The sequence below is a fragment of the Chenopodium album genome, chromosome 6 (assembly GCF_948465745.1).
Source record: "Chenopodium album chromosome 6, dcCheAlbu1.1, whole genome shotgun sequence".
In the NCBI taxonomy this organism is placed as follows: Eukaryota; Viridiplantae; Streptophyta; class Magnoliopsida; order Caryophyllales; family Amaranthaceae; genus Chenopodium; species Chenopodium album.
The window spans coordinates 66255742-66267614 of NC_137839.1; the positions used below are offsets into that span (position 1 = coordinate 66255742).

Consider the following 11873-nt stretch of genomic DNA (forward strand, 5'->3'; position numbering starts at 1 on the left):
AAATTACTCCCAAGGCAATATACAAACATTATCAAGCAAATTCATGGCATAAAACTTGACAAACAAAGCAAATTGAGCATTATAAATTTTGAATTTTCATGAAATTTGTGAATAAACATGCCAAGAATTCATAAAAACCAATGTGAGTTTGAATAAAACTTACATAGATCATGAAAATAGATGAAAAGAGCTTTGATTTGCAAAAAATTTGAGTGAATTCGGTTGAGAAACGAGCGAGCAATGAGCAATTGAAGTTTCGTACTTCTTTCAAGCAGTTCGCGACGAACAGAGTAGCAAAATGAAGAGGAAAGGGGTATTTAAGGAAGTCCCCACGCTGGCGCCAGGCCCTATGCATTGGCGTCACAAATAAGGCTTGGCGCCTGGCGCTAACGCTAAATAGGTGGCGCTGATGGTTTTTCAGCGCCGCCAAAGCACCCAGCTACCTGATGAGGTTGTGCTAGTCTTCTGCAACATATTTTTTGGTTCCTTGGTGCTCTAGTTAGCCCCTCTAAGCAATTTGACATGATTTAGTAATCGGCTTGATTACATAAAGTGATCGACCTGAGAAGAGATCATCTCACTTAGCTTAAAGCGCCTAAGCATTGGCTCATTAGCAAAAAGGCACCGACATATAGGTTCAAGAACAAAAAAGGCACTGACATACAGGTTCAAAACAAAAGAGCGCCGACGTACAGGCATGGCGGAAGCAAAGTTCAGGCGAACTTTTAAAGATCGACAGGCGTGGATCTTCGATAATTTCCTTTGGAAAATTATCGCATCAAATGAGGATGACTTCAAGAGAAGATATCTTCGACAACGTTCCCTAGCTTGCGGAGAATTGTTACGAACAACTGGAGGTAATTTCAGGCGAAGTTATCTTCGATAATATTCCCTAGGATGTGGAATATTATCAATGCGGATGTGGATTATTTCAAGAGAAATAATCTTCGATGGTATTCCCTAGGATGTGTAATATTATCAATGCGGATGAGGATTATTTCAAGAGAAATAATCTTCGATGGTATTCCCTAGGATGTGGAATATTATCAATACGGATGAGGATTGTTTCAAGAGAAATAGTCTTCGATAGTGTTCCCTAGGATGTGGAATATTATCATTGCGGGGAGGATAGTTTCAGGCGAAGCAATCTTCTAATTTGGAAGCAGTTACAGGCGTAGCGGTTTTCAAGCGGGATGACATTCTCTAGCTTGTAGGAGGTCATCAAAACAATCGGTTACTTTCAGAGACGTGTGCTTGACGGTGCAAGATACGCGTTTCTTAACTCTTTTATCTGTTTAACTAACGCTAGTTTTGCAGGTATCGGCGTTACAAGATTGATTTAGGATCGCAGAACGTTCTGAATCATTCTCCGTCCCTATCGCTACTTTGACTTTTGTTTTCGAAACCTGCGTTTCTCCAAACTCAGTCAAAGTGGGGGCTTCTGTAGACACCCATTTGTGTCTGCCCAAAACCAAACCCGGTGATGAGTGCCTTTTGCGTTGAATCATAATCAAATGAAGTGAAAGTGTGAAAAGTCTAGTGTTGCGGAAACTTTTTATTTCTTTTCTCTTCTCCCTGTTTTTGAAAACTTATTTTTAAGAAAACAGCCAATCCAGTTTGGTTGGTCCATGATATGGGTCCAATAGTAGTGTAGTTGGATGGGGCTTGACAAGACCTTTCCAACGATATATTATAAGCCCAATTCCGATGAATATTGAGGAAATTATAGCCAATTTACTAAACTGGGCCCGGTTTGAGCTTAATATGCGGCCCAATGATCTAGGGGAGGGCCTAATATGATTTATCATTCCTAATGCAATTAGGAATGGTTTTAGTCTTCTAGATTCTTCTAGAAGGTTCTTTTCATGCCTAATTCAATTAGCATTGATAAATTGACCTTTGTTGACTTTTCAGAGTTTTAATCAAAATCAAATAGCATTTTCGAAGAAATTATATTATTTTATCCTCCAGTACGGTAAACTTATCGGATTTTCAAAAACGCGTTAAAATCAAGCTTGGCGTTTGACCCCAGGCCTTGGCGCCTGGAACTAGGCCTGGCGCTAGCTAGCCAGGGTTGGCGCCAGCTCTGTTTTCTGAGCGTCAGACTCTGTTTTGTTAATTTATCTTTTTTGGCTGATTTTCTCTATAAATATCATATCAAAAACCCCATTTTCATTCATCAACAATCAGTTTTCATTCGTAAATCACTAATTCATTAGCATTGTTTAATTTATTTATCTCTCTCATTCATCTCTTTCTTTCTTTTAAAAACTTTGCTTTTTATACAAAATTCCGCATTCGCAAGATCTAGAAACACCTAGCCATATTCGAAGTTGCCTTCGCCCTAGATGTGAAAGGTTTAATTTCTGAGGGTTTGGTCCCAAATCTCTATTTCAATTATTTAATTTAATTGTTTTGATTATTATTTTCCTTGAAGTTACTAACGTGTGTATTTTGTTATTAGAAAGAGGTACGAAGCATCAAAGTAAGTACGTTAATTGATTAATTGATATTATGATGTAGAATTCATGTTTACATTGTTATTATGATATTCCTAGTATCATGTCTAGGGTATTTTTAATATTAAATATGATTCCTATGATGCTTCCTATGTTCTTCCTAATATTTATGAATGTTAGTATCATATTAGGGTTAAAGATTTGATTTTTATTGCTTAGTGACATGCTAGGGTTTGTTATTAATCTTGTTAGTATCATGCCTAGGATCTTGCTATTATTATTATGCTTTAATATTAACATGAACATGATTATGATTATAATCGTTATAATTTATGATTATGAATATTATTGTTATGATGATTATTTTATCTATGATGATATTATTATTATTATAATTATTACTCATGATATTGATTAGTTATTGTGTTGCTTTATTTTTTATATTTATTGCTTGATCACGCCTTTTACGCACGTTTAAAGGGAATTGGTACTTGTAATCATGCTTAATAAGATAATTAATAATCTTGTTAGGGTTAATTGTGATTATAATTTCAAGTGATCGCCAATAATAGTTTATTTGTGCATTAAATTCAACCAACATAGATAAACAGGTTTAGGGTTAATCCTATTGATTGCATGTTAATAAAAAAGCGCACATGAATACGGGCAGAATAAAGTAGAGGCCTATTATTAGGGCAGGTTCAATCTCTTTTAGGTTGGATTTGTACCATCATCCCCGAACCCTTATTTGGTTCATGACCTTATGGAGTTGACGATCTCTTGGATCGTTAAGGGGTGTAACCTTCATCCTATGAACGGTTTACAAGTTCCTAAAAAAACTTGTTGGCGACTCTTTTGCTCTATCTTCTTCCCTTTTGGACGCCACCTTACTTTAGTGTATGATCACAGTGGGGTTCAAGCTAGTGGGATTAAGGCTTGAATTTATTCCCTACACTAGCATAGGCACCTTTCATCCTCCTTGAATTTATTTCTTAGAGTTTGATTTTTACCCTTCACTTTTTAAATAAAATGAGCATTTATTTTCTTACATATGATCATTGCATTGTATTATATTAAAAAAAATTAAAAAAAAAAAGTGGAGTTAAGCACAAGGTATACTAATGATTTGAGGCACCCCTTGTAGCCACATCATATTACCTTTCACCCTTCAAATATACAATCTCTTCTTGATAAACCACTTTGAGCCTCGTCTAACGATAGACCTTTCTTTCTTCAACCTACATCTACCTAACTTTGGGATGGATGGTGTGTAACCTATGCAATTACAAAAAGCTTGAGTGATTTTAAAAAAAAGCAATAAAAATAAGGAAAAATAAATAATAATAATAAATAAAAGTGTACAAAAGGGTAAGTGTTCCAATGTCTTTGACATGAACATGTCTTTGATATGAACACGTCTCAGATTGCGTCTCTTATTGAGTGCTCGGTACCGTGCCTGAGAAACATGAATTCCAAGTGAGTGATAAACCGCATGATCGGGATTGCCGACACTTATAAAAATAAAAAATTGCAAAAGAAAAAAAAAGAGCAAAAAAAAAAAAAAAAAAAAAAAAAGAGCTCAAAAGTGAGAAACCTCAAGCACAATAATACAAAGATTCAAAAGCAAGGTTGCACACCTTGGGAGCTTATCGAGGGTCTTGAGCCTGTATCCCCTTCTTCTTCAACCTTTAGCCTAACCACGTTACAACCCTTAAAAAGACCTTTTTGAGGTATACACACACTTGTGCGTGGTTCAGCTAGAGCTACGTTCGGCTTGATTCCTAACGGATACGTAGGCAACCTCACATCGAGGTGCGGCCGTAATAAACATGCATTCATATTCACATTCTCACACCATGATCATATCAAGGGATTCCCTATGCTAATTTCTATTTACTTAGAGCTAGACTTGAGGGCATAATCCTTATATCATTAGCTTACCTAGCCTAAGAGTCACCATTATTTGACTCTTTTCAATATATTTTCCACACACTTAGCCCTTGTAGCCTAACCTTAGTGTCACTTTCACTCACTGCACAGATACATGACCAAATAGTCTTCCCCTTAGGAACCCTTTGTCATGAGATCTTAACACGACATTGAAGCATGCCTCGTCATAACAAAATCACTCATCAATCATAATCATCATTGCATCGAAGTTTGAAGTGCTTAGCCTCCCTACCTAAGTTACCTAAATACTTTCATTATTAATTCAACTAGGTAGTTTAAGATGTTACAATCCTTGTACTGCGAGAGACAACGTTAACGGATTAAGCTCATTCAACATGCATCTTCAAAAAAACTTCACTTCGATTCTTTTTCGTGTCTTTCTTTTTGGGAGAAAGTCATTACCCTCCACAAAAATGACGGAAATTTTTTGTTTTTTTTGCATTTTCGAGTCGCACGATCACATTACAATGCACACACGAGTCATGTACACATTGAGTCATGTCGTGTTATCACATTGAGTCAACACTATGCACACACGAGTCACATGAGGTGAGTCGTCTTACCTTGAGTCAAGAAACACTAAGTCTTAGGTCAACCCTAAAGAAAGATAAGCAAAGTTCTATAGTCAAAAATATAAATGCAGGTGCATCCCCGCAAGCGAGGACATTCCCGGATTTTTTTGAAAAAAGCGCGAATATGACACAGGAGATTCCTCCAAGATAAGAAGAGTTACATAGATTAGTAAATTAGAGATGAAGAGCTTTAATTTACACTAGTGGAAAATTTGTCATTTGTAACACCCTATTTGTAACAGGCATGATAAATTTCGTTACAAAAAAAGTAATTGCAATGGGCAAAATATATTAACGTTACGGAAAAAGTCATTCGTAACGGGAAAATAATTGTTCGATACGAATAGTTAATAATCGTAACGGGCAATTAAATGCACGTTACGAATAATTAATATTTGTAACGGACAAATATTAAGTCCATTACGCGGTTACAAGGTTTGCTAGTCAAGTGCTAGGGTTTTATTTTCTAAATCTCTTTCTCAGCTGCTTTTGTACCTCAACGCCCTCCTCTCTCTTTCATCCTTTCTCTTATCTTCTTTCTCAATATCTCTCTCTCCTCCTTCCTGATCTTCTTTCTCTTCTTCCTCTATTCATGTTCACGGCGCATCGGTCGGTCCTAGAAACGGCGACAATGGCAGGCTGAATCGCTGCTCTAAGTTTTTGTAGCCGAATCGCTGCTCTCCGGTGTACTATTCTGGTGAAGAAGATGATGCAGCGGCGGATCTGGTGTTTTCCTCAACGAAGTTTTCTTGGTTATTTCCCCCTTTTTTGGATTTTTTATTAGATTTGATTTTTTTTTTGTAAATTTTTTGTGTTTTTGAGATTTTAATTTTTTTTTTTTTTATTGTTTGGAGCTGATTAGGTGAGAAGGGAAGTTGAATCTGAGTTCTCTGCGTGTATTCAAAAGCTTCTCGAATTTCATCTCACTCCAACTGCTTGTATTCTGCAAATTTGTGTGTTTTCTTTAAAAAAAATTTTATTTTGTTTTTGTGCTGTTTTTTAGGGTTTAGATGCGCGATTTTGCAGAGATCTGTTTGAGTTGATTTCGATCTAAAAGGTAAAAATTGATTTGTATTTGTTATTTAGAATTTATTCTCTGATTTTTCTCCTGTGTACACTGAGATGTTAATGGAAGATTGATGATATATAATTGGGCAATAGTTAATTTTATTTAATTTAATGGTATGTGAGGGGAGGTTTCAAGGTTAGTACAGCTCCATCTTCATATGTAGCCGCTTCATTTTAGTTGTATTTGAAGTATGTTTATATGAATTTTGGAGTTAAAGTTGCTTAGAGTCTTCTTCTTAATTTAATCTTGTTTTTAAAAAGTGATAAAATAAAGAGAACCACCTGACATTTTTTCCCCTCTTTGTTCAATTGAAACTCAATGTTGCTTGTTTCTTTTGACTATGTGCATGAACAATTTTTTTTCACTATCAGTTGGATACTATGTAAAAGGAGTTAAGGAATCATTTTTCTTAACCTTTTCTGAAAATCATGTGTAAAAGGAGTTAAGATATAGATTAAAAGAGTTAAGATACAAAGATCAAAGGAATCATATTTCATATCTTTTATTGAAAGTGCATTTGTCTTTTTCCGTTTTTTTAACCTTTCAACTGATATTTAACCTTTAGAGAGGGAATTATATCACAATATACATGATTTTATTGTGGTAAGCTTGATTCTGATTACAATTACAAGAATTGTCTTTACTTGATTCAGAAAGTGTTAGTTGTACAATATAGGGCAATGTTTATCTTACTGCATATAGGGCCTTGTTTAAAGTGAGGCCCTCTAATTTGGATCATACTCTGATTGTAGAGAAATTGAAGCACAAAAGAGCATTTCTGGAGCAAGGGGGTGCCCGGTGCCTTGTGATTCCTTGTCATTTGTTGCATTCATGACCCCATTTAAAATTAAACTTGAGCTTGAAGTTTGTTCACTATTTTGTTGATTAAACTTGAATTTTATTTGCTATTTTGTTGATTAAACTTGAAGATTGTTCGCTATTTTGTCATTTCTTCGCTATTTTGTTGATTAAACTTGAAGTTTAAACCTATCAATCTGGCATTTTTTATGACCCCATTTAAAATTACGTTTTACATGTTGATCTATTCAAATCAAACTGTGTCATGGGGTTTGTCCAGCACACTCCCTGCATTGCACTATTGCAGTAACAAAATTTCAAGTATTGACTAAATTTCCTGGTCTCTGTATGAGTTTCAGTGCCTAACTTGCCTGATTTGTTTGTACATCGGATCATATTCACGTCAAAAAATTTCATTAGCTTATTTGTTCCGATTGTATACTGCTTACACACATAAGATTTTGAGATATTGGTGACTTATGGATTTCAAATTGTGTAGTTTGAGTAAAAACCTTGTTCTTGATCTAAACTGCTCTATTGTTAAAACATTGAGCATTGTGTGTTCGTGTGACTGTGTGTGTCTCATTTGTTGATAATCTTGCTGATTTAATATGGCTTTGCTGGATTGTGTGTGTGTGTGTGACTGTGTGTGTGACTTTAGTAGAACATTCTGCACTTATTGTTACTTTATCATCACTTCCATTGGCTTTCCCACTAGCACATTAATATCTTTCTTTTTTGGCGAATATTGTATAGTTTTAAATGCTTACTGCTGTTCTTTTAATACTTGCATAGAGCTTACAAGTTCTGCACTTGTGAAGACCAGAGAACCTAAGCCAGTGGCGTGTTGTGAGTTCAATCGTTGTGCATGAATATGGACATAAATGGCCTGAGATCTTACCTGATTAAGCTACACTGCAAGGAAATATATAATATGCGTGATGAGATTTCTGATTCTCTTCAGTTGTCACCAGATCAAGCAAAGCTTGTTTTTAATGTGATTCAAAGTTTTTACGAGTTGGTTAAGTTAGAAAGTACACTTAGTAATGTCTGGTCTTTAATCTCAATCCCAATTATTATAATGTCTGGTGTTTCCTTTGTGAAGCTCGACTATATGGGGTTGATGAAGCTAGGAAATGATATCTTAAGGTTAGTTTGTTAAAATTAAAGTTCTGAATGCTTGCAATTCAATGCTTAAATGTCTATGAACACTAATGTTACTGTTTAGTGATTACCACTAGTTCTGTTTTCTGTATCTGATTAACCATGACTGAAATCAATCATTACCTTGTTTTTTTTCATTGAATAATTTATGAATGAAATTACAAATCTATGAAATTTAATGGTTTTTGTAGCTAAGCGTTGATTAGTACTATATTATAGATTTATAGTTTCTTGCTAATGTGCGAAATGAGTTGGATAAATATAAAACTTGATTTATACTTGAGACCCTACAAAATGTGCTTATGAAATGGAATTGATTATTGTGGATTTTACTGACTTTAAACTGCTGTATAGAAGTATTATATTCAATTCTGAAGGCTATTATTGTTTGAGGAATGAGTTTTCCAGTTTGTGGAATGAATAAGATATATATATATATATATATATATATATATATATATATATATATATATATATATATACTTGCTAATGTGCAAAATGAGTTGGATAAATATAAAACTTGATTTATACTTGAGACCCTACAAAATGTGCTTATGAAATGGAATTTGATTATTGTGGATTTTACTGACTTTAAATTGTTGTATAGAAGTATTATACTGAATTCAGAAGGCTATTATTGTTTGAGGAATGAGTTTTCCAGTTTGTGGGATGAATATATATATATATATATATATATATATATATATATATATATATATATCACAAAATGTATATCTGCCAAAAAGATGTGATGGCTGCTTGTGTAACTGGAGGTCTGGAGCTACATCTGTATTTTAAAGAATTTACATACTGATTGGGTCTTTAGGCTATGTGATGCATATCCAATTTTTTTATATGTCTTTTCTGAATGCCTTTCGTGCATTTATTTCAAAATTTGAACTCTTGCATTCTCCATCCCTGCTATTTGTTTCTGTCTTTAGGATCCTTAGTGCACTTGTACTCTGGTGTAATAGGATATTGTTATTTTCTTTTAGTGAAGGAATCCATATAAAGAACTTGATACTTAATGATCTCTATTATCATCTGCAAGGAGAGGTTGAGGAACGTGACATTGAGCATGGTGCATTCAAGGAGCTTTCCCGGTTCTTCTCTAGCTCAAATCTTCTGCAAATTTACCAGAAGAAGTGTGTTAATGACTACTCAGCAGGAGCCAACAATGCTTACCTATTTGATCTTTGGCGCCACCAACGTGACATTGGCCTTTATTTTTGGGATTGCTCAGAATGGAAAGCGTTAAAAAAGATAGCGGAGAATACATTGTTTTATGTGCAGCGTGCCAACTCCATGCATTTAATCCTCAGTTCAAGCTCCCAGCGTTGCGAGCTTTTGTAACAATTTTAACTCTCGATATGGGGGATGTAAGTTTCTGGCTTTCCTTATTTTTCTTATGTTATCATTATCTGAGTTTTGGGTAAGTTCTGCATAGTCATAAAAGATTTGATTACTATGATTAGTTCTTTAGTGTGGTTCTTAAGGATAGCCATCTGGAATGTGCATTTGCCCACTTCTCTGTGAGTACTCAGTGAGCATTTATCTTCTATGATTTCAATTGTTCAATTTGGTTGAATTCTGCAATTACATGTTTACTTCTATAGTGTCTATTTTACAAACATGCATTGAACAATCCTCAATCCTTTTTTCTAAAGGTTTTCTTTCCTATTTCCAATTGGTCTTTTTAATTGCTTACTCTTCTTCCTCCCAATTTCATATTTCTACTTCAAATTGAGCTCACACCCTCAATTATCCACCATCTCTATCAACTTCAAATGCCCGTGTCGCTGCTATTGTCGTAAACTAGGTCAGTGAGCACTGGATTGCAGTTTTCAGAATGAATAATTAATACTGAAACAATCAGTTAATTTTGCTAGAATAATTTTCATTCTATACTCAAACAAATTTTAGTTAATGAACTTGCATAAATTTGCTAGAATAATTTTAATTAATGAACTTGCATAAATTTGCTTAATTTTATTAGGTTTATATCTTGTATTAGTTATGTGATATTCATTTTAAAAATGGGTTGGACTTTAGTACTGAACTTGCATAATTTTGGTTGAAAAGAGGTTTATTGTATAGACGCTCAGATACTAGGAGTTGTCAAGCATTGATTGATAGACAACCGACTTTAGCGCATAGCCGCAGAACATAGAACTGGGTATAGCTAAAAAGGTTAATTAGAGCCTTGCTAGTTTTCTGATATAGAATTCAGAAGTTCATTGGCTAAATTATGGGATGCTACTTTTTCTTTCTTTTATCATCATCTCAAAGTTATAAAATATCATATGACTGACTTTATGTTGCTGTAAAATGAAGCACATCTGACAAACTATTTCAATCATACTACATCAGGATTGAATGTAATCACTCATCCTTACTCGTGAAATGTAATTGATTATTGTGAATCTTATTGACTTTAAACTGCTGTATGAGGTATTATATGTAATTTTTTTGTTACTGGGTTTGATTACCATAGAATAAACACATACAATTTCTTTCACAAGTTGTTATTCTTTAGTTCAAGATTGGGGTTCCTGATAAAGTGCGCTCTATATATGTTTTTTTTTTTTTTTGTGTATTTTTGCGATTTTGATTATGATTTTTTATGGTTTGGAGTTGTGATTAGGTGAGAAGGTAAGAAGGGTTTGGGAGCTTAGCTTGATTATGCTGAAGAGGCTTAATTTTCCAAAAGGTTAACAACAATAGGGGGGTCTTTGCGCTATTGCTCAGTGTGGGTCTCTTCGTTACAAGCTTCTTGGAGTCGCTCTGCTGTTAAAAGGTATATAGATTGTTAAACATCCGTTTTTTTCATTGAATTACTTGATTCAAATTGATACAATTTGGGTTGCTTTTGATTTATGGATATGTTTCTTTTTAGGGTTTATTTGAGGAATGTTTTGGGTTCATCTAGAGTTTGCCACTCGACTGCCATCCCTGCTGCCCCACCATATCCCGTGCTCCTCCTCGCAGCTTAGTTTTTTACTGTAAAATAATCGAAGTAGTGTTGAGCTAGTTGATTATTTTAATTATTAGGTGATAATTATTAGCTTGGTTTTCTACTGTAAAATATTTTTTTTTATTTTAATTATTAGGTGATAATTGAACTTTGATGATTGTATATGATATTTTCTACTGTACCATGCATTAAACATAATTTCTCTCATTAGTTAATTCATAAAATGATTGTGCATGCAAAGCTATAAGAAATCCAGCATGAATGTGCTGGATTTTTTTTAAAAAAATTGGGCACACAGTATTCGTAACGAGCAGATACATGCCTGTTACACATAACAAGGTATTCGTAACGGGCAAAACATATCCATGTTACGAATAACAGGGTTATTTGTAAAGGGCTTTTGGATGCCCGTTACGAATAACGGGATTATATGTAACGGGCTTTTGGATGCCCGTTACGAATAACGGGGTTATTCGTAACGGGCACCTGAAAGCCTGGGGCACTTGAAGTGCCCGTTACGAATAAGTTACTATTTGTAACGGACGGTGCCCGTTAAGAATAACAATGCCCATCCGTAACGGCTGCATACGTAACGGATGCTGCCCGTTACGGAGGGGCCCTTTTTTCCCGTTACGGATGGCCTTTTTTCCACTAGTGTTACAAAAGATTAGAGCGGATTTGGTTGAAAGGAAATGACCAAGCTCAAAGTTCGGAGAAAAACCAAGCAACAGCGGCAGCAAGAGCAGAATAGGGAAGACCTGACTCCAGCGCCAGACAATGACATCCAGCGACTGGCAACAGGTTTCAACGTCTGGCGCTAGACCCCAGCGTCTAGTGCCAGAGATATTTCAGCAGCGACAGAGCTCGAAGCCTCTCAGGATGGTTAC

At 35.0% G+C, this 11873-nt stretch overlaps 1 long non-coding RNA gene across 4 annotated transcripts; it reads left to right on the forward strand.

Annotated features, from left to right (window-relative positions):
* The first annotated feature begins 5489 nt into the window (after nt 1–5489).
* On the forward strand, nt 5490–11184 carry LOC145635032 (uncharacterized). Of its 4 annotated transcripts, none has more exons than XR_014113748.1 (6): nt 5490–5733; nt 5844–6038; nt 7644–7997; nt 9064–9391; nt 10647–10809; nt 10909–11184. It is a non-coding gene; the product is annotated as an uncharacterized LOC145635032 (long non-coding RNA). The 4 variants fall into 4 exon arrangements; XR_014113746.1 differs by having other exon boundaries at nt 10657–10809; XR_014113747.1 differs by having other exon boundaries at nt 5985–6038; nt 10657–10809.
* Nucleotides 11185–11873: the final 689 nt, after the last annotated feature.